Here is a 24,604-nt window from a genome sequence, read left to right as displayed (position 1 = left end):
ATGATCACACATCGGAAGCTTGAAAGTCTGTCCACTGGCCACAGGTTTAGTACAGAATTAAGTTCAAGACACTATCAATCACCCACTGATGCACTGCCAATGTTGCCTCCCAGTACCTGACCAATACAATCAAAAAATACTAGACCGGTAAGAACAGCCTACTAACACTGTCTTGTCACACCAAGATTCAATAGGAAAAGAGCAGGATGGCCAAGTTTCCTAGCCCATGCCTTGACTGTCTGGAAGGAGCCCACCACCCCCATCTGCAAGACGAACCCTCCTACTACGCCTTCAGGAAACATCTTAAAACGTTTCTCTTCAACTGACATTTCTCTTCTCGCCTTTACTTCTCCCTCCTCCTCCTTTTTTCACCCCTCTTCTGTAGCTAGCGTCTTGATGCCCCCGGGTTATGTTAGCTTCTTATAAATGTACCAAATAAATAAATACATAAAATCAGCTTTTGCCAGTAACATGTACTGTGAGTCAGACCAGAGTTCTGTTGTCTTGCACACAAGATGAGATGTTGTTTACTTTCTCTGTCAGGATCCTGCAGTGGTTTGCCTGCAGATGTCAGACCTGGAGCTTCATTGATTACCCATTAAGGGGAACACTATATTTTGTCTACACCTCATGTTATCACTAGCTTTGAGTCATGTTACATTGTTTGGTGGATGGTGTGGGTGCGGTAATAAGCAATGGAACTGGCACGTTGTTCTATTTTGTGATGACGCTCTATCTGATCGAGGACATTGCGCCAGGCTGTTCAGTGAACAAATGCCATGAGATTGGTCTCCCAGGATTGTGTCCAGAGTTGATTTGTTCACTTTCTGTTAGCTTGATTGGTAGATGGTAGTGGGCTTTAGCAGTGAGCGTGGCAGATTGTTCTGGTGTGGGACCTAACACGCTACACACTGATGACTTTGAACCACACACTTTATGTAATATGCAATAGCACAGCAGAGAGTGCTCACAGTGGAAGTCACGCTTGTACTTTTGAAGGGAAGTGTTTGAAGGGTGGAGGGGTTAAGCACTAGCAATGGCAATTGTTCTGGTACTTCTCACAACATGCACTGCCTGAAGGCTTGCTTGGTAGTATGACGTGGGGTCAGGATGTCACAGGATTCAGGTTGTCCAATCGTCAGGTTGTTCATGTTTGTTGAGATCGTACCAATGTTCTCAAAGTTGGTTATGGCTACTTTTGGCCATGGAATATTTCACTTGAAAGAATCTGCTGTGTGCTGTTTAGTGCAGATTTTTTTGCCAGGGGGCTTAGCTTTATTGAACACAAAACAACATCACAGAGAGCATTTGCATTTCTGCTGCTTTGTGTGGTAAAAGTTATTTTTTTATTTTTTATTTAAAATGTTTATTGGTTGTTCCTAAAAAAAGAAACAATTAAGCAAGTTAACCATTTACATTTAAACAGACTTCAAATACACATTGATCGCCAAAACAACATTGAAATAGCAAAATAAATAACTTGATGGAATCCCCAAATTTAGATGTAAGACACTAAGCCAATAGCAAAGTCTATGCGCTAGTATTGGTCCCACTCCTATATTTACATATTAAAAACATGTATTGGTCGCAAATTGGTGCACCATGATTGCTAAGGGTCCAAGGATAGTTCTCTACCGTACTCGTTTAATCCTGCAATTGCATCATGGCGTAACAGTAAGCCCTCAATAAATTTGAGAACAGCTAGACAAAAACTCACACGCTGTCCAAGCTGCTCGAAAAGTCGCCTGCGAAAGAAATCCATGTTGCAAGGTCCTGACCTTAAATCCATGTAAGCCGCCATTTTAGGATTTGTTGTGTAAAAGTCACCCTGTGAGTTAAAATGGTGGATGATGTCATTCCAGAATACAACATGGCCGTCTTGACCTCTGTACATAGGTAATGTGTAACTTGCCTGCAGGCCACTTGTTGAGGTTGTGAACTGAGACCTTGTCCTTCGTTGACCTATGCGTAGAAGGATTACTCGTGCAATGAAACTAATCCACGAGCATATGTTGAGACAATGTATTCAAATACTGAACAAAGAACATCTGTTTAACTACATTGTATGAAGGTTTAAGAAGGCCTGCATGGAAAATCTTAGAATACACAGTTATTGCATAGGCTTGTTGATACATGTATTAAAGGCAAACCAGTTATATGGGGTTGTTTGAGACTTGGCACAAACCCTAGATCGGTGATGTATTAAAAGGAAAATTAACCCAAAGTGGGGCTGGACATTGCGCCCACCAAGTGTATTAAAAGCGAATGCATTCTAATGTACAACGTCTCTCACTGAGCACACTGAACCACGCTCGAGTTTGTTGTGTTGTACTGAGGGCCGATAGCTATCTGATTTTGCTCTGTTTTTGTAACTGGATTCAGTAAAAAATAAAGTACTTTGTATGTTCCTTTGTAACCCGTGTTCGGTGTATTTCCTTTTGGGGTACTCAGTCTCGATATTTTGATACTGTTTCCACAGTTGGCGCCCGAACAGGGACCCTCAAGTTTGATGCCGGATTGTTGAAGGTTGACGCACGCTAATCGGACCGAGATCGGACGGTGTGACATAAGGGGCCCCCTGGACGAGACGCGACACCTCAGCAGCGCTGCACAACCCGATCCTTGGACGATAAGCGTGTGGTCCGAGACAGCATCTTGACGAGGGTTCACTTATCGAGGTGGCCAGATTTGCCGAAATCACCATACACGAGGTAAGATTAGTTAGGTAAGATTCTTAGAAATCCGATCGGACCTCCTTAGGTTTGGTCAGGTGAGTCGTGACTCGATTCTTAATTTAACCCTGATAATTTGAATTTTGGCGCATTGTATCTGCAGACACAATTATTAACCAGGTAACACCAAGAATTTGAGATATGCCTGGGAAATTGTCTACCTGCTTTAGGGCATTATTCCGCAGTGATAGACAATCTTTGGAATTTAGCCATCCCGCACCACAGGAGGGGTCGCCGGCGTGTACTATGTACTGTAAGCATGGCATTGGAAGTATAGTATTTAATGACATTTGGCACAGACAAACCAGACATGCCTCTGAACTTAAGTGGCCAATCAATGGTAGCTTTGAAATCCCTCGTATTGAGTATTTAGAGTCAATTCTATTAAAGAAAAAGGCTAGACCTGCAGCATTTGATGTTTTGCAGAATTGGAAAAAAGAAGCGTTGCAACAACTTAAAAGTAGAAAAAAAACATGCACGCGGTCATAAAACGAACGCTGAAAAAGTGTTGTTATATGATCAGGACAAACATTCTGAGGCGGCTAAAAATATGGATAGGGCTTTTTCACTTGGTATTCAGAAAATCTATCCTTCTAAAGATCTTCATATTTCTGATGAGTTTATTGACAAAATATTGAATGAACGAAGGCCTGGTGCCTCTGCGCCACCTTCGTATGTTCCTCTTCCTACTGTTTTGCCTCTTTCTCCTGTTATTCCTGCTGCACCTGTTGTTGTTCCCGTTGTTCCTGCTCCGCCTAATGTTCCCCTTCCTCTAGCTCCCCCACCTCTTTTTATCGCACCAGTTATAGCACCTCCATCAAATATGCCTGCTCCCTCTCTTCCAAGTGGTCCTGAGCCACTTGTAATCGATCGAGGTACAGGAACAAAGGTTGTCACTCGCAATACCATACCACCGGAGAAGAAACGTGAGTTAATTGCATGGGCTAAGCATTGTATGGAGAAGGATGATCAAGCTAGCGTTTTTGCCACACTTTGTAATACGGATAATTTTCCTGAGAAAAATGTTTTTATTGAAGGTTTAGGGATTCAGATATGTATAATGTGGGGAAGATTAAATAATGCAGATTTTTCGCAAGGGTTAAGGGATCTGAATACTCTAGCGCTTTCTAGAGACACTGTGGAGAAGGTAAATGAGCATGTCGAAAGGTTGTTTGGGTATAGAAAGGAGTTAGAAAAATTACAGATTCAGACATATTGATAACTCCAGTTGAGGTATATGACACATATAGTCAATATACACTAGAAATTCAGAGGAAAGTGATACAGGTAATGGTACAGTACCTGCAGGATGAGTGTGTAAAAAGGAAGATTAGTTGTCCCACAGAGTTATTGAGCATTTATAAGAGAGCTTTTTCACTTGACACTTCTTCGACTGCTTTAGCGCTCCACTTGGCTCTGTTGCTTAGTAAGCGTTCGGAGTCACCTACTTCTCAGTTGCCTATGAGAGAGGTTCCTCCGACATTTGTCCCGAAAGTTGAGGTTGCGGCCGATCCTGCACATAATATAGTCGCTGTGAACATTCCCACACATTATGTATTGCAGTTCGTTCACGTCCCATTCTCAAGACAGGAAGTGAATACTATTAGGCAATCTATTCCTGATATTAGGAAAAATCTGACAGGGTTCTATAAAGAGATATAATCCGTTTTGCAATCCTCAGTGTTCACCTTAGGTGACATTGATTTGTTGTTTCCTGTACTCCTGCCCATAGATTTATGGAAACAAGTTAGAACTATTGACGACGTACCCGGGTTGGGAGATACATGGGTGAATATAACTAGACTCGATGGGGAAAGGCCAGCTGGCGAAAGACCACCTCATGTGATATTAACTCTGCCTGATAGAATCGTTGCTAAATTAAAAACCATAATTCCCGAAAAGAGTATTATTTGGGACAAGCTTACGGCCTGTGTCCAAGGAAAGTCTGAGGGTGCTACCGAGTTCTTTAATCGGTTCAAACAGGTATTCTCGGATTTCAGTGGACAAGACTTAGGCACAGAGTCTGGGAAAAGATTATTTGTGGACACATTTGTACGTGGATTGCTGCCTGACATCCAGTCACAAATCATGTCTTCTGAGAGCGCTTGGCAAGCGAAATCACAATCAGAAGTACTGCACATGGCTCAGTACTACGAGAACCGTGTCAATAATGAAAAAGATAGGATTGAAAAATGGAAAGGCGACTTAAAAACTAAAGTACAATTGCAGCAAATTGTTAGGGGCCCGGGAGGGGGTAGTTCTCAGGTTAGAGGTCAGTATGTCCCGCAGGGGAATGTGCCCTTGGGTCCTGTGAACATTAACCAGTGCGCTTATTCTCGTCGAGAGGGTCATTGGCGAGCACAATGCCCCGTCCATCAACAAAGGTCGAATAATACATTTGGTAATATGGGTAGGCGATCCAGAGGTCGCCCGGATGTAGGGGGCCCTGGTAGAGGTCAGTTTACACAGGACCCTCAGCAAACTTTTTCACAGGACAATCAGACTCCGAGTGTGGACACCAGGAACATATTTGATCATCCTTCTACTGCATATTTATCTGAAGAACTTCCTTTTGATGATATTCTGTTTCGTTAGGATTACCCGAAGCAGGGTTTGGAACCTACACCTATTCCCGTCAATCAGAAAGGTCCCTACGTTGAAATGGTGGTGGGGAATAGGAAACATCAGTTTTTGATAGACACTGGAGCACAGAAGTGTTCCATTGATCATTTGCGGGTTCCAAACATTTCACTGTCAGGGCAAGCCAATGTTTCTGTAGGGTTTTCTGGTACACCAGTTGTTTGTCCGGTTTCTATGCCGGTACCTATTTCTTTGGGTCCCTTTACGGACCACTGCCCATTTCTGTTGACTTCGGATTGTGGAGAGAACTTGCTGGGGTTGAATCTGTTAAAAGAATTAAATGTAGTGATTTATTGTTCTTCTGGTGGAGTGCGCTTGACGATTTCACCACAGCAATTTTCTGCCTCGCAATTCTTGACTAGACCTTTGCCTCCAGAATTCATTGATGTACCAGCAAGCTTATGGGCTGTCGACGACAATGATGTCGGTGTTTTACAGATTGAGCCTGTCAAAATAGTTTTGAAACATGGAATTGAGCTGCCACGCATTCCCCAGTATAAGATTTCGGTTGAGGGCGAGCGAGCTTTGAAATGTATTGTTTCCAAATTTGTGCATCGCGGGGTGATTGAAAAAATGTCGGGAAGTTTGTGTAACAGTCCGATTTTACCCGTGTACAAGAAAGGCGATAATGTAATTCCATTCCGTTTCATAATTGATTTACGTGCCATTAATAAAGTTGTGGCACCACAATTTCCAATTGTGCCTGATGTAACGACAATCCTAACCATGATTCCAGCTACAGCTACTTACTTTAGTGTTGTGGACTTAAAGAATGCGTTCTTTAGTATTCCTATACACAAGGATAGTAGATATTTGTTCGCGTTCACCTTAGGGGGACGCTCGTTTACATTTACTCGTGCACCTCAAGGGTACACAGAGAGTCCTACCATTTATAGTAGGGTTTTGAAAGAACAACTTGATACCCTTGAATTGCCCTCTACCTGTACTTTGCTTCAGTACTTTGATGATTTGCTCCTAGCTGCTGACTCTGAGAGTGCCTGTAAGGAGGGCACTGTGTTATTGCTTATTCGTCTAGCTAAGCATGGTCACAAAGCTTTGCTTAAAAAATGTCAATATTGTTGTCAGGAGGTTGCCTATTTAGGATATCTCCTGTCAAAGGAGGGAAGAAGATTGACACCTGAAAGAATAAAACACATTTCTGGCATGTAGAGCCTTGATAGGTATGGCTTCTTACTGTAGGTTGTGGATCCCGAATTTCTCACTAGTGATTAAACCGATGTTGGCTTTGACGTAGAAGGGCATTTCTTCGCCATTGCCATGGAACGTGGTACACCAGCAGTCGTTTGACTTGCTTAAGACTGCATTATGCTCTGCACCAGTTTTGGGTACACTAAACTATGAAAAGACCTTTGTGTTGTTTGTGCATGAATGTGATGGATGTGCTTTGGCTGTATTAACGCAGGAACATGGAGGGAAGAATAGGCGGTGCAGTTACTTTTCTCCCGCCCTTGATCCTGTAGCATGCGCTTTGCCAAGATGTTTGCGCGCTGTCGCTGCTGCTTCCGCATCTGTAAAACAGAGTGAGGGAATGGTCCTAGGCCATGATCTAACCCTGATGGTGCCTCACTCTGTAGATGTTCTACTGAACTGAACTCAAATGCAACACCTCACTTCTGCACGGTTGACAAGATATGAATTGATCTTGTTTGCTCCTCACATTCAAATTAGGAGGTGTTGTGTCCTTAATCCGGCTAGACTCCTACCTTTCCCGCAAGATGCTACTTGCGGCGATGAAGTGCCACATGACTGTTTATATACGACCGAACAAGAGACAAAGGGTAGAATTGATTTGAAAGATACTCCCTTGGATAATCCGCAAGGAGAGCTGTTTTGTGACGGCTCCTGCTTCAAACTTCCGGATGGTACATCCACAGCTGCTTATGCGATCACTACATTGAGCACGGTTGTGGAATCTAAGAGAATCACGCATAATTCTGCGCAGGCCACAAAGATTATAGTATTGACCCTAGCTTGTGAACTTTCCGAAGGGATTGCAGTAAATATATATACTAATAGTCAGTATGCCTTTCGGGTGGTCCACAACTTTGGGAGACTTTGGTCAGAGAGAGGGTTCCTAACTTTGCATGGTACCAAAATTCAACATGGCTCCCTAATAGTACAACTACTCTCAGCTGTTGCTCTCCCTACTCAGTTAGCAGTTATGAAATGTGCAGCACATCGAAAGATTACAGATGATATAGGGAAACGGAATGCTTTCGGTGATCAGATAGCTAGGCAAACTGCTACCGATCTCCTTACGGAGATGTATGTTTCAAGGGAATCTATAGATGCTTATACACTAGATGAGGGTGTTGGGTCTGTACGGGATATCCATGCTGACGCATCAAACTAAAATGGCCGGACGCCTTACCATCGTGTTGTTATATATGCACACAACCCCTCAAACTAAGGCTCACCATTTGAGGTGGTAATGGGGAGACCTGCCAATATTTGGAACCTTCCTAAATGTAACTCGTTAAGAAATGTTGAAAATGTACTACTTTCAGATTATTGTAGCCAATTGACTAAAAACCTGTATTTGATTTATCACCAGGTATGAGAAGCTTTACCTGTGCGATACGAGGCCCCGGGCCACGGCATACGGCCTCGGAGTTGGGTTCTTGTCCAATCATTTGAGCGCACCTCCTGCCTCGCGCCTCGTTGACATGGCCCATTCCAAGTCCTGTTGGTCACCCAGACAGCGGTGTGGGTCGCTGGGCGAAAGAACTGGATCCACGCATCCCACATCAAGAAGCTTCCTCACCCTGTGCCACACGTTACAGAAGAAACAGAACCCCTCGCTGACACTGCAACCAATGATCCCAAAGCAGTAAGCAGCATTGAGAGTGTGTCGGAGAATCTCTCTGAGCCCAGGAGGCTTGGGGAAGCTGCCATTTTGTCTCCGCACTCTCCACAAATTTTGCACCCGGAAACTGCTGTTTCGAATTCAGCCCCTTCACTTGCCTCCAACACGTTGCTTCCAGCAGGAAGTGACGACATATTGTTTCCGGATCAATCAGTACCAGGAAAAGTACGATATAATCTACGACCACGAAGATAGACTTACGGCACGGTTTTGCTGTGCATCTGATAGACTTACGGCACGGTTTTGCTGTGCATCTGATAGACTTACGGCACGGTTCGGCTGTGCATTCGGAGAAGGAAAAAAGTCATCGAGGGCTTGCTTTTTGCCCAAATTTGAGAAAGGGGATTCTGTTGGCTAGGGTAGTGGAAGGACTAAGAAGTCGCTCGACCGGGAGGTCGCCAGCAACAAACTTTGGAGTGTCCGTTTGAAGACTACGATGCCCGCCGCCGCTACCGATCCTATGGGACTTGTAAATAAGGGGGTGACCAACCGGGACAATGGACAAAATGCCTGGGCCCCGAAAACGTATTGCTGTATTCTTATAATGATATTTTGCTTTTTAATAGTCACTGCCTTAGGATTGTGGTACCTCGAGGAAACTCACTCTTTAGAACTTTTGTTGCCTACTAAAAGTGCGCCCATTGTTCCTACTCCCTTTGTACATTTGCATACTTTATCCCCTCGGGATTCCCAGCACAGACAAAGATACCACAATAACAGTTTACTGCTTATCATGAATGCTACACATGCCATTTTTAATAAATCTAACTGTTGGGTCTGCTCACATTTACCACAACACGGGGATAAGGGGCTAGGTTGGTATATTCATCCTTTACCATTGACAACTGCTGGCTATGCTTCTCTTAGAGCACTGTTTTTTGGCCGATGGAATGATAGCATCTCAGGGAACTTTGATGGCACCAATTTGAATAGTTTTGAGAAACGTGTTTTGACTCCCCTGGGATGCTCGCTTTTCGCAAATAGGAGTAAACCGAATGTTGCTTCTATTAGGCCTTCTGATAAACTGCCCCATCCGTTCCAATCTTTGATTTCCTTTAAAATGGCTCCAATAGGCAATAAGGACGCCATGCCTCCTTCTTACACTGCTAACCATAACCCCGATTCAGTTTCTTTTTGCATACAGAGGAATGGAACCCAGTCAATGGGAAATGTTCTAGGTTGTGCCAACGTTGCACATTTGACTGCGGAGAACAGACCTTTGTATGTAGGTGAACCTGTCTATTTTGTCCGCGGTAATGTAGCATTCTCATGGTTGCCCAGGGATTGGCAGGGAACCTGTTATTTAGGGATCCTGTTACCTGGGGTGTTTATAGCTAGTACAAAAGAAGTTTTGAAGGCTCGTCCACGGCGGGATGAGAATGGTGACACCCCAGCACAAATCTTGGGAGATATAGCTAAATCAGTTGTGCCATTTTGGGAGCAGATAGCGAATTCAGAAGATATCAGAAAACTAGCGAGAGTACTGGAGAGAACCATCAACCGCGCCACGGATATACTCTATAATATGACGTTAGAACAAAAGGCGATAAGATTAGTAGCACTTCAAAACCGAATGGCATTAGATGTCATTTTAGCTGAGCGTGGTGGAGTGTGCAAATTAGTGGGGTCCGCTTGCTGTGTTTTTGTACCAGATTCCTCCCCAACTATCTTCAAGGCAATACAGAATCTGCACGTCCTTAGTTCCGAAGTGCATGTTCCCGAGGGAAACTGGGATCTAAGCGCTTGGTTCTGGGACTTCTTGCGATCTTGGGGTTGGAAGGTACTTTCGATCTTACTAATTATTTTGGGAATCCTGTTGTTTCTTTGTTGCTGTATTCAGTGTCTACCTGGTATGTGTTCAATGCTAGGGGGATGTTGCGCACAAGCGATAGGTTCGATAGGACATAAAGTGTATGCCCCGGATAAAATTTCCAAAGAATATGTGTTGAAGGATATTTTAGCAAATGACCTAATGGCAATAGATATTTCCGATAGTGATTCAGGGTGCATGGACGATGATGCATGGAGTTATTTGCAAGGAGATCCAAAATAGTTTTTAGCACTTGGCATAGGCCAAAAGGAGGGTTTGTCGAAAGAGAAAGTATATCATGCCTCCTATTGTTATAAATATATTAATATTGGCCTACGCCAAGCTGCTCCAAAAGTCGCTTGCGAAAGAAATCCATGTTGCAAGGTCCTGACCTTAAATCCATGTAAGCCGCCATTTTAGGTCAAACCACCATTTTAGGATTTGTTGTGTAAAAGTCACCCTGTGAGTTAAAATGGTGGACGATGTCATTCCAGAATACAACATGGCCGTCTTGACCTCTGTACATAGGTAATGTGTAACTTGCCTGCAGGCCACTTGTTGAGGTCGTGAACTGAGACCTTGTCCTTCGTTGACCTATGTGTAGAAGGATTACTCGTGCAATGAAACTAATCCACGAGCATATGTTGAGACAATGTATTCAAATACTGAACAAAGAACATCTGTTTAACTACATTGTATTAATGTGTAAGAAGGCCTGCATGGAAAATCTTAGAATACACAGTTATTGCACCGGCTTGTTGATAGATGTATTAAAGGCAAACCAATTATATGCGGTTGTTTGAGACTTGACACAACCCCTAGATTGGTGATGTATTAAAAGGAATATTAACCCGAAGTAGGGCTGGACATCGCGCCCACCAATTTTATAAAAAGCGAATGCATTCTAATGTACAATGTCTCTCACTGAACACACTGAGTGGGAGGAGTTGTGAGTTTAAATGGAGCTAAATAATAATTAGCGGGTACGGTGCACATCATCCTACAGGATGGGGAAGCGCCTGCGTGGGTCCGCCCACGCCTCCGATAACTAAGAAGAAGAAGAAGAACACGCTGGAGTTTGTTGTGTTGTACTGAGGGCCGATAGCTATCTGATTTTGCTCTGTTTTTGTAACTGGATTCAGTATAAAATAAAGTACTTTGTATGTTCCTTTGTAACCCGTGTTCGGTGTATTTCCTTTTGGGGTACTCAGCCTCGATATTTTGATTCTGTTTTCACAAGGCAGGACTGCATTTTGGCACCCTGCCTCTTTAACCTGTATGACTCTGATATTGACGAGTAAATAAAACAGGTTGCATTTGTTCCTCCAGCGATCAGTGATTTGAAGTTTATTTTGCTTGCATATGTGGATGACTTTTTATTATCAGAGTGCACGCCAATTGGGTTACAAAGATTGATTAATGCTTTTTTTCATTACTCTAAAGCTAATTCTTTAAAATTAAATGTGGGGAAAACAAAAATCATGCAGTTAAACTCCCCGAAGCAAAATTACTGTTTTTAAGTGGGTGATTGAGAAAGATAAACTGGAGAGGGTGGAACATATTATTTATCTGGCTTCCCAATTACAAGTAAGCCTCGAAAAGTGCACATTAATTAATTAATTTTTGAGACATAAGGCTGTGGTCCTGGCAGGCCAAATGTCCAGGATTAATGCCAAATATGGGACATTTTCAGAGATCCCAGTGCTCAAGTTCTATGAAGGTAAAGTGACACCCAAACTAACCTGTTGGATGAAGGTGTTCCAACCATGGGTGCTGTACAGTGTTAATAAGTTAGAATTCAGGCCTGATTGCTGCAATTAGATATGAATTGGGCCTTACATCTCTGCAAGGTAGAGCAAAGTGGAGATGTTTACTCTTTCATTCAAAAGTGCTTAAACCACTGGAAAACTCGCTGTATGAGGAACTAGGATGTATATTAAATGCAAAGAGTTTTGCAATAATATGTTGGCAGAAATTGGAATGAGTCCCAGTGAACTTGTTGCCAATCCTAGTACTGCTGAATTGGTTTTATACCAAACTGATTGGTGTATTCCCCTGAACTTCATAGTTATGAGTATGTTGTCCCATTTATGCTATGAACACAAACAATTGGAAATTGTAGTGCCTTGCCTGAATATTTTTCCAAATCAGTATGCACCTAATGAATTCTTAAGATTCAGGTGGAACCTATACTCAGCAAGAAATATTTTACATTTTAAGGAGACGTAATTTGGTAGCTGAGGATTTGTCTTTTTATCGATTTTGTAAAGATATTAATGTAGTAGAGACTCCGAAACACCTGTTGATTTTTTGCACAGCATTGAAAGCACCCTGCACTTTATATTTTAACAGATCATGTATATAGTATACATTTTATTGACTAAGAGAATGTATGGCTTGGGTGCCTTTGTGGCCACCCAATTTAGGTTGCCCTGGATGTGTTGGGCTTTTTTTTAATAATATCAAACTGGATGACTGGCTGGATTGATTGATTGTGGAATTGTTTTTAATAGTGATTGGTTTAACTGTGAACATTGTTTTTAGAAGATGGAAATAGAAAACTAGTTTTAATAATGTGGTATTCAACGTGATTGTGAGATTGTTAAAGGTTGAAGTTCGCCTTAACCAAATATAAAACATTTTTGAAAAAAAAGAGCTGCATTGCAGAGCAAACTCTCGATTGTGAAGGCGCTTTAGCTGGGAACTTTTAATCAAGTGGAGGATGATTGTGATAGTGCTGAATGGTAGTTGCATTGGCAGGCTGTTCTGCTTCGTAATGTAACCGAGGTTACTCTTGATTTTGCTGGAACTCGACTTGGCCTGTGCATTTGGGGAATGGTACATTGAGTGATGTTAGAGATCGCAGGTTGTTCAGGGTTCGGGATTGAAAACTGCATTCTGCAATTCTCGGCCTGGTATTTCGTTGACTACAATGCAGCATAACGGAGAGCACATTTCTTTGTGCCTGAACTCCCTTTATATATTTATTTATTTATTGTTTGCTTGTTAGGCGCTTCTACAATAAGAATATACTGTTTCAAAGCGCCCACAGGGGAGGGAGGGAGAGTGGGAAATACATTACAACATTACACACAATATTTAAGAGCAGAGGAGGAAGAGGGAGGGGAACGAACCTACTATGCCTTTTGAGTATTCAGAACGTGCAAGTGCTTTCGACACTACCTTTTGAAAATGGTTGAATTACTTGTAGGGTAGCTGGTAGGTGGTAGTCGATAGCAGTTGTGTGAGGCACTTAATCGAATACACAGCAGTATTTGAACTGACCATTGATGTTAGGGGGCATTTAATTGCTTGTAAAGAGGCGATGTTGGCACACAGTGAAAGCTGTTGGCGTGGCTTCACACAATGCTCATTGGTGGAATTTGCATCTGGAGCCTTACTGAACACACACAATTCCAAACAGCACTCTGAATCATGCCCAAACCTGTTCTGACCACTATGTTTGGAGCCTGTTAAAGTAATGTGTGTGTGGTGTAGCAGTTCTGAGGTGTGACGTGACACAATGGCTGATCAAGGATTTTGTTCGTGTGCTTTTTTGATTACAGAACAACATTGCAGAGCCAGCTCAGAATTGTGACAGCACTTATTTGGCCCTAGAGAGAGAAGTCTTAAATGTGCGTGGAGCTTTAATGAATACAAAATTACACAGAGTGCTCCAGATTTTGCCTGTACCTGATTTGCCCACTATTTTGGGGACCATTAATTTGCTTGTAGGGTGATGATGGTAAGCAGTGGCAGAGCACTGCTAAAGTTCCTTTACAGAATACATTGCAAAACCTTAGAACTGACCCACAATTCCCCTTTCTGCGACTTCAGGGTGCATTGGGTTTGCCAGTTGAAATGCCTTTAAACGTTTTTTGTGAGGTTTGCTTGGAATCGACGAAGCCGAGCATGGACTCATCGCTGCATGTGTGCACCCCGCAGTCACTGCATGTGCCTTGAGGCTATGATGAAATTAGCAGCACTAAAAGAGCGGGTAGCGTTCACATTATCATAGGGGAATTTTGCTTGACCTCTGCACTGCTGAATAAAGACAGGCAGTCAGCTTGGTAGCCAAAATCCTATACAAATGCCTAAAAACGATGTAAAGCATTTGCCATAGTCATAGGAGGTCCACATGGTGTGGCCGGCCTTTCCTATGACAAGAATGAAAGGTAGTGAGGCCCATACTTAAGGAGGTAAAAATGACAAGACTTAGAAAGTTGAGTGCAGGCGGCTTAAAAAGCCATGCAGGCACAACGTGACGCACGTGACACAGGCTTAATTAACAGCTATGTGCTCGTTTTATATTGCTGACTGCAATATCAAATCAAATCCAACATTGCAATAGCGTTACAAACATGGCAGTATAGTTATTTCGACTGGATGGCGCGTCTCTGCTAAGACAAGGACATGCCGGTGAAGCAGTTGCTCAGAGCTGGCCTTTCTCTATGCAGAAGGGCCGCCATGTTCGGGACACTTCAATGGCATAACACACACATCAATGACATTTCAAGACGAATGCAATTGCGAGCAGAAAATCAATGCAGTTAGCTGAGAATGAGAGTGATTTTCCTCCATCAACTGCAATTGCCAACCGTCGTAGCAAGTTGACGCCTTTTGCCTTTTGATAAGATCCGCATCTGCTCCTGCCGAGCAAGCAGCCTCACCAAGATCCAGGAAAAAGACGAGCCTCTGCTGCGGTATTACTGCAGGTGTAAGAGCGCACACTTCCTTCCATGAGCAAGCGCGGGGCAGCTATCACACATAAGTATGCAGCTTGAAGTCGGAAATATATAGGCCAGGCCATTCAGGGCCTAAATGACTTGGCACTGCCAAGAAACACGTTGAACCAGGCCTAACTCACAGAGCGCTGCAAAGTGTATTTCTGCTGAGCAAAGTGACTTTTCGTTGCAAAAGTACTCTTTACACCTTGCTGAATGTGCCTAATTTTTTTAAAAAGCCCTAAGTAGCGCAGACGTAGGCCCTGAGTCAATACATTATGTGCGCGTAAATAGGGATTTGCGTGCCATTCTGCCCGCAAATCCCCATTCGTCAAACAAGGATTTGCGGGCAGACTGGCACGCAAATCCCCGTTTTACACGCAAATAATTCCATGAATCAGGGCCTTCGTTTTTTATTAGTGTGAATTAGGCCGATTTAGCGGGCGTGCAATGAGTACTTTTGCAGAGCAAAGTGACTTTGCGCTGCAAAAATACACTTTGCAACGCTCTGTGAATTAGGCGCGGTTCAGCCTGTTTGTTTGCAGTGCAAAGTCACTTTGCAACGCGCTAAACGTTCCATGAATTAGGCTCTTAGAGTCATAATATGCTTCATTAAAAATATCAGGCGATCGTCGACATGCATCTTCCAAGTGCGCCCCCTTCCTCCCTACCACTTTTTTACAGATGCAACTCTCTTTAATTTAAACAGAATACAAAAAATCTTGCGATCGTCTCGGAAGTATGTAAAGGTATTCCGGAAGAGATTCGACTTTAAAACAAGCCAGCACAGCACACTGCACCTGCTCGCAGTTCAAACACAAAATACATATTTCCATTATTCACTAATGCAGTGCTTGGGTTTAATAGGTTTTGGCTCAGAGTTGTTACATCCGCAACAGCTACGTAGCCAAGATCCAGTTCATCAACTGTGGGTGACTGGATTTGCAGAATTTTGCATTTATGCCAGTCAAATAACCAATAGCTGATAGTCTGTGGTATCAAAATTCATGTCACGTTAAAGTGATTTATAGCAGCCGTTTATTCCAGCAGGTTGCCTGAAAGTTAAAGGGTTCATTGCAGACATTACATTTCCTTACCTCAATCTATGTCATGTGATAGCGATTTAGAAGAAAACTAGCCCCCGGAAGGCAATACAACTAATGCAAACTCCTTGATGAAGAGTTCATTTTGGGAAATTGATTGCCAAGCAATACAGCATCATAGCACACATGCCTGACCAACTGGTTGTCTTTTAAGGGGGAAATGTGTGCACCTATTTGCCTATTTTAATCAGTAAAGAAGGTTTTGTTTTCATCAATGTTAGGATAGGGATATGTTAGATGAAAAACGTGGACATGTTATTCACTAGTACTGCGTGTATGCTATAGTTAATGAGTCAAACCCAGATGATGCAGTGAAATAATGTATCCAAAATAAAATAAAAAAATAAGAAATCAGAAGTAATACAATCGAATCCAAAGTGATTGGAAGTAATCCAAAATGATCCAAGCTAGTGTAAAATGTTTTAAATAATGTACAATCAATGTGAATTAATCCAAAATAATATGTACTAATCGAAAAGTATCTTGACATAATCTCTCTTTTCATTTGTATAGGAACCTAATAATCAGGTTCTTATCAAAATTCATATGCCACCGACTCGATCCAATAAAAACATTACAAAAGGCAATCTATTGGATCCTCTTGCTGACATGTACATCTCCTGAACTCTATCAAGAATGTTTTGATGGTGTTTTGTGTCCAATCCTGTTCACTACACCGTCAAACTGTGACAAAGCACATTAAATGCGAGATCATGAAGAACACACGCGGACACATACGCAATTCAATTAGCAGGTCAATGAACATTAGGGAAATGTGATTCTTTCTCTGGCTTCTGCTGTAACATATATTGACCTTGAGGTCTGTGTGGATAGCTTGAGCACTCATCGGCCACCTCTGGCATTGTGGAAGCCCGAATGCTGTACATTTGAATCTCAGAAAGGCTGGCTCTTCATCCTTCGGAGGTCAATACATTAAGCATCATTAAATTGGTTAACAACATCAGCTGGGTATGTGCGAGGAATCTGCTATAAAGATCCATATAAAAACCGAGTGTTGTTATTATTATTATTGTTGTTATTATTATTATTATTATTATTATTATTATTATTATTATTATTATTATTATTATTGTTATTATTATTATTATTATTGTTAGTAGTAGTATTTCACTTTCATTAATCCTGCAGGCTTATTCACCCAAACCTATGCCTATCTCAATATCAGTCCTTTGTGGAAGGATCACAGGGACATGTGTGCAAGGTAGTTTAACATGAATGTACTTCACTGCAAGCAACAAACTTCCTTCTCTTCGCTTTTCCTTATTCGGGGCTTACCTGAAATTGTACATATCCTGAAACATGCCCTATACAGTGCTGTGCAGTTCCCTCTTGCTTTCTATTCATATCTGGGAAGATGCTGACTGAGGGCTCAGATGCTGTGAATGCATTGAAGACTTTCGTGCCGTCTGGACTCGCCAAGGAAAAACGCATCTTTCCCAGGCCTGGTTGTTCATTACTTTAAATGTTGTGGTGTGTGTGTGTGTGGGATTGTTTTTTTTTCTTCTTTTTTTTAGTTTATTTTATTTGTTTTTGGTAGTAAAAATTAATTGACACATTTACAATATTATTTCCAAGTACTAAAAATGAGATTTACATTTACATTTGCATTGTTCCATACATAAAACATATTAGTACCTGGCGAGAGCGAAGCAGAATGCAACACGCATTCTGATTGGCTCTCGCCGGGTCCTTACCCGTCCGAGAATCTTTGATTCTCGCCTGGGATTCCAGCTGCCTTGTCCTCGGCGGGGGGCGTGGCAGCCCCTCAGCCAATGACAAGGCTCGAAGCGGGGCCATCCCCGCTTCGAGCCGCCACACGGCTGAGAGGCTTCCTTCGTCCCCCACGGGGGACTCGGGTAAGATTCTTTTTTTTTCTTCCCTTCCCTCCCTGCCCTCCCCACCCCACTTACCTGCTTGCTCCTGCATCCCCGGTGGGGGATGAAAGCAGCCTCCAGCAGTGTGGAGACTCGGAGCGGGGCCATCGCCGCTCCGTGCCTCAACATGGCTGGAAGCTTCCATCGTCCCCCGCCAGGGACGCAGGTACATATTATTATTTTTTTTTCTTCCCCTCCCTCCCAATCCCACTTACCTTCTGCTTCTTTTTCTTTTTCGGGAGCGGACGCGCTGGGAACACTGTCCGCTCTCGATGGCCGCCATGGAAAGGGAAAACGGACTCCGTTTTCCCTTTGCATGGCGGCCATTTTCTTGGTGTTTTTTTTTTTTCTGTCCCGAAAAGCTGCAGCGTTTCAGGACAGAAAAAATGCTTTTAGTGCCCCGGTCACGGACATAATGCTGGCCGGGGTACTAATAGCAATATGACCCTCGCGGCGGGGCATTACCGACTCAGGTAATGCCCCAGGGCCTTAGTTAAGGCCCTTGCTTCGCTCGGGTCTATAACTATGGCCCCAGGGGTAATACCTAAGTCAGTAATGCCACCGCCGCTCGGGTCATATTGCTTAAATATAAAATCACAACACATTATAAAACAAGTAATAACAATTCATGACATAATTCATAATTCACTAAATTCCTCACTTGTCGCGTCTCACAAGCCTAAGGGTCACAAAATTCCTAAAACGGAACACTTTCATCGTAGAACATCGTAGAACACTAGTTCCTACTTTCTAAAACTAAGGAAACAAGGGAACATAAAGAAATAAGAGGAAGTCACATCGTTACCAGTTTTAACAGTACTCGCAGCCCTAGAGATCACATGACAGGGGCCAGGTCACAATATTGGGAGCACTTCATCCTCCATGATAAGCAATCCACCATTTAGAAGCTGCAGCTCGTCCTCAAGTATACTCACAAGTCTTACTGTGTCAAGCATGATAGAGTTGCTCCGCCCCCACATACAGCGCAACCAAACCATGTTGCGTTCATAACTGGAGTTAGCTCCCAAAAAGGTTCCCAGACAAATGAACCTTTGTAGTTCAAAGTGCACACAATACATAAATTAGTGCTCTAGAGTTTCAGGCTCCCTAACACTGTCACAAAACCTACAGTATTCCCTGATCCCAGACTCTTTATACCCAGACCGGTTCCTGATACGGAAACCCGTGTGGATAAGGTCTAGACGGAATCTCATGTAGATCCTCCAGGCATACTTGTCAGGAAAACACAGAATGTATTGCTGATGTGGAGTATGGGCATATCTGAATCTGGCATACGAGATGAATGATGGATAACCTGCAATTAGGTCGGAATTATGTGCCCATGCGTTCCTAAAGAACCGTAGTTTGGTCACCCCGGGGGAGTCAATTAGATCTTGCTCTGACATATTCAAAGATGTTAGCACTTGAGTCATGCATTTTTGAATGGAAAGAATAGATGCCAGGAAATCCTCATATAGCATTGACCTAAAGTCCTCATAGAGGGAGTTGGCAGGTGGCGACAACATTTTCGTATAGGTATTAAGCATACGCCATTCATGTTTGTTAGCTAATGCATGTAGGCATAGTTGGTGTAGTAAAACGGCATTTGACAGGTACCCAGGAGACCTAATACCCTTTTCCATATTTTCCCCTGAAGTAAATTCAGTGTGGGCCCCATGTTAAACAAACATACATCCAAACTGTAGAGTAGAACAGGCTCCACATTCATTAAATAGAAATGAATAATAGGCACAAGGGAGAACTTGCAATGCTGAGCGAAGATAATTCTCATCTGAGCAGTCAGATGGATCAATTTGGTGTCTAGAATTGCTCGCCATTTGCCGACAGACATACTGTTTGATATCTGGTAGCCCAGGTATGTAATCTCACCCATGGTTTTAATGGGTTTGAGATTCACGGTATACTTGTAGCCTTGGGTTTTACTCTTCACCGTAAAGACTATAATATTCGATTTGTCCGAATTGATTATCAAGTTGTTCATCTCACAGTATTCTTGGAAGAGATTCAGTTTGTTCTGTAACCCAAAGGGTACTCTATCAAACAGGATGACATCATCTGCAAACGCCAACCAGTTCAGACGCAACTTGCCCAGGATAACGGGAAAGATGTTCGTTACTTCCCATATTTTCTCAATGTCGGCCAGGTAAAGGTTAAATAATACCGCAGCCAAGTTACATCCTTGCTTTACTCCAATTCCAGTTGGGATGCTATCAGATAGAAGGCCCTCTGCTGTACGCAGCCTTTACGCACCCTGTAGGATGTATTTTGGCGCAGTGCCGCAATTATCGCTACCAAGTGTTGTGGAATTCCATAAAACAGCATTTTCCGCCAAAGACAGGGACGAAGGACACTGTCAAACTCAGACGATAAATCTAACGATGCCATGTAAATTGGACCATTTGCACGTGTGCGTGTAGATTTTAAAAAAGTGGGCAAGAATCGACGCGTTTAACTGGGTACCCATTGCCCTACGGAAATCCACCTGGGCTTTGGATGGAATTCCGGCAGCGGTGATGAATGCCTCTAGTTCACACAAGACTAAGCGAGCAACATTTTTTGCTGCTATATCAATTAAGGCAATGGGCCTAAAGTTGACAGGGTCACCTAAAAGACCCTTTTTTTGAATGGGTATTATTATTGCCATCAACCAAGAAGATGGAATTCGACCTGTTCGATATATCAGTTGGTATCTAGGGAGCAAATACTTTGCCCAAAAGTGCAGGTCGTCTTTGAACACACAGGGCGGCAACCCGTCAGGTCCTGCAGCTTTAGAGAACTTCAATTGTGAGATTGCCCAAATTACGTCTTTGAGTTCCCATGGGCATTTGACAGGAAACTGCAGCTGAGGTTAAGCTAACCCGAGTCTACTGTGCCGGACCTGCAATTCATATTTCATTCCAAAAAAGGACTGCCAATGGGAGCCAGATATTGTCGCAACCATGCGCTTGTCAACCTTGCCAGCTGGATTTTTTAAAATGGACCACATTTCCCTGATGTTACGTTTACACAGGTGTTCAATCATGCATTGATTTGCAAGGTTGTGAACAGCGTGACGTAGCTCCTTCACTTTTCTCTTGTACAGTGAAAGTTTTTTGCTATCTTGTGAGAAGTCATGTTTTCGTGGGAGCGGCTTGCCATCTGAAGATAATGGTTTTTCCAGCTTTTTAAGGTGGCAACCTATGACAAAAAAGTATGCACGAAATTTGGTGCATTTTTATGAGGTAATGCCTTAGATAAGGTTACCAGGTGCCCCTGGATCATCAACTGGTTGAGGTCGTTGACTTTCTCCATGAAAGCCACAGGTAGATGGTCGTCAAAGGGTAAAACCAAGTCCATGTTGACTAAAAACACCATTCTTCGACATGTATTGGGCTGCCATCTTACTGACAGTGTGTACCTGTCACTCTCCACCAGTGCAGCGTATGGCACAAAGTCATAAGGCTTAACCGTAATGTGTAGCCTCGCACTCAGCATACTGTGGTCACCCAAACACACCCTCAGAATTGAGATGGGATTGAGCAATCCAGTACATGCCACAGATGCAAAAACGTAATCAATTAGTGATGAAGAGTTACCATGATGCCACAAAACGTTTAAGCTGTGATTCATGAGGGATTATCAGGTTGAAATGCAGCGCAGGAATAAACTGATATGGTTTTCACAGGAGATAATATGATCACTTTTTCTTTTGACAATTCACTCCCCCCTAAGCAATATAAGGAGATGGAAGGAGAGCACACCATTTTCAGGAATACAATCAAATGCAATACCAATTCAGTTCCCCCCTAGCAAGCTTAGAGCAACAGGGATGATTTTAAAACACAGGCAAACATACTTTAAATGTGATTTGCAAAGAAGTGAAAATATGCTAAAAATTATTTTAATTCCCTATAGGAGATTCAGGGTAGGTGATAGCTACTTAAGATTGGTTCAGGTCAACACTATCAGTGATTCATGAGGGATTATCAGGTTGAAAATGGATTTCAGCAGTTGCAAGCAAAAGACAGCGATTTTTGACAGGTGGAGAAATTTGATTCAAATTGCAATTCGCGGCACTTTTTCGAAGTGCGTCGAGCGTGATTACAGATAAACTATAAGGAGTAGAAAGTCGTGGAAAGCTGAGGATCTTAGCTTTAAAATGAAAGTTAAATCTCGTTCCTAGCGCACGCGATTCAAAAGATACGGACGATTTTGTGGAGGTAGATTTTCAGAAATTCAGAAATTAAATAATGATTCAGAATGGCAAATGACACTTTCACGGTTTGAAATCACAGAATGAACACATGATTTCTATGATGCAGTTCTAAATCAGTGGAAATGGTTTGAATTAGATTATTTTAGACTAAGAGAGTGGTTTTTCACAGTTCTGGCTGAGTACTCACACTATAATTTGAAATAGGCCGTCAAGGTCTGGTCAGGTTTGGGCTTCACTCGCCACGGACGGTTTCTAGTACTGGTTCTGCTCACAGCGATCTGGTCTGGGTCTGATATTGTCACTGCACAGTGGTCTGGTCTGGTCTCTGGTTCTGGCAAAAGTTCTTGGCACTGCACAGCAGTCTGGTCTGGGTCTCTCTGGATACAGCACTGCTTTCTGGGTTCTGGCACAGGGTTCTAGCCAGAATCAAACAGCACAGCCCGGCTGTTGAAGAGTTTAATTAAGTTGCAAAAGATTTTGAGGCCTGATGAAAATGATTCAGCTTGTGGATCAGGCCTCTCTGCTACAAAGTTCTGGAATCTGGAGTCTTCTGGCAAAGTGCTTCGCAGGAAATCAGTTTGAAGTGGGAAGTGAGTGTCCCTACCTGGGTCTCAGTGGTCCTTTTCATGTCTTTTGAAAATGGGTGTGTGCGTGGGCATAACTAAGCCTGCCCCTCACAACTTATCATTGGCCAAGTTCTCCTCTCTCCCTTGATTGGGGAAGGAAATGCTGTGTCATCGTGATGAGGAATGTTTATGGTTCAGAGGATCCTCCCTTTGTCACTTTGCACACAAATCTATTTTTGATCCAAATGCATATTTATCTATATACAATCTTTCTAATATTATATGTCCAGTTAACGTATTTTCTGTAGCACCAAACCATCCGATTCCTGTCTTTGTAAGATGTCGTGTCCACTTCTGACAGAATTCTGCCCTTTTCATCCAGAACACAACCTCTAAACCTTTCCAGAATTTACACAACTGTGCGCAAGGAATATGGGCATCAGATGATGAAGTGTCAGATTTTTAACATACATACATTTGGAGTAATACCCTATTTTCCGCTATTACTCCCCAGAACTTACCACAGAGTCCTAACACCTCTTAAAATGTGCACAGAAAAATCACAGGAATAATGATATTATTTACATAATTTTGACACTTCCGTACTATGAATTATCCATCTATTTAAAATTATGCTCTGGCCCAGATGGGTGTGGTTTAGGTTCCAAAGCACATGGGGGAATTTCTGTCTGTCCCCACCTCCAGCTCAGGTGGCTCCCAGAGGCAATGCTCCTCCCATTTCCTTCCAAGAGGAAGCCATTTACGATCCCCCTGATTTAGCATTTGCCTGAGCCAAGGAAAGTTCATTGTTCTGTTTTCCTGCTCCCAGGTACCCCTCCCCTAATTCAATCAGAGAGGTGTGATCTCCTTTTGGTGGGAACAGCAGAAGGCAGCCAGGCCTGTGAATGCAGTTGCTGGGCAAGTTTCAACTCCTGTCAGGGGTAGTTGCCGGGCGGAATTCAGTCCCTTTAAGACAGGCTTCAGCCAAATGTCACTTTTGTTCCAGTTTTTCTTCAGTCAAATCAAACTTACAATTTTGACACATGCAGCTAGAACGCTGATTCTAACTTCAAAACTATGACATTTAAACAGTTGCAACCTATGTGACACTCAAAAGTAGGTCACTCATTTATTTTAAACATTTTGATTTTAGTGGTTTTATATCCAATTTCACTTAAGCTGCTGACATCCACAGCTCAGCCAGTTTTGTTATAAACATTGTTTTACGCTCTTCATCTTTCCAGAGTTTGTATGTACACAAGACTTCATTCTGCCAGATGTCTGCTGGTGTTCAGTAAGATTTTTGAATATATTGCGATGATTGAAATAGGCATTTTGAGCTTGCATTTCAGAGAAACATATGTGATTTCAAAGCGCTTTTTGAGCTAACAGGTGTTAGGAAAGATTTCGTAATTGTAGGTAATTTTCCTTCCATGTGGCAACCCCTAAACTTTTTGCTGTTGTTTTTCACCTTGTTCTTGACTTTGCCAGAGAAGTGCAGCCTTCTGCCGCACTCCTCTGGGCTTTCGCTCCTTTCTTACGGGGAAACTGACATGCCCTTAAGACAGTCAGTACCGGGGAACGCTGTTTCCTGTAGTTTCTTTTATCATGTTGCGGCTTTCGTGCAACATGACACAAGAGGGCACTGTAAGCTAAGTTACAGCTCTCTTGGGTCTCTAGCCTTCTACAGGCCCTAGATACTCGTTTAGGATTGTATCTGATCGGTGCAAGTGATTCAGGGACGGGAATGGTGGCAGCGATCGTTTCTTGTGTTTTGAGCTCCTTTTGGCGTTCTAAGCGCGTTTCTCGCGCTTAACCCAAAATGGTGGCCTGGCTCCCAAAATGGCCAGACCACGAGGCTCCTTTGTCCTGTCCGCTGACCGTCTTGCTCCCTTCACCTTCCCCAGGTCGAGCCGACCCGGGGCCTTCCTTATTTGGGCATGTACTTTCCCGCGAAACACGGATGCTTTCGCAGGCTTCTACATGTCTTGTGTGTGCCTCCAGGATGTGGGCTGGGATGTCTGGTCCCAA

This window comes from Ambystoma mexicanum, chromosome 5p, assembly GCF_040938575.1.
Source record: "Ambystoma mexicanum isolate Mex_15411 chromosome 5p, UKY_AmexF1_1, whole genome shotgun sequence".
In the NCBI taxonomy this organism is placed as follows: Eukaryota; Metazoa; Chordata; class Amphibia; order Caudata; family Ambystomatidae; genus Ambystoma; species Ambystoma mexicanum.
Note: the sequence above shows the minus strand (reverse complement) of the source record.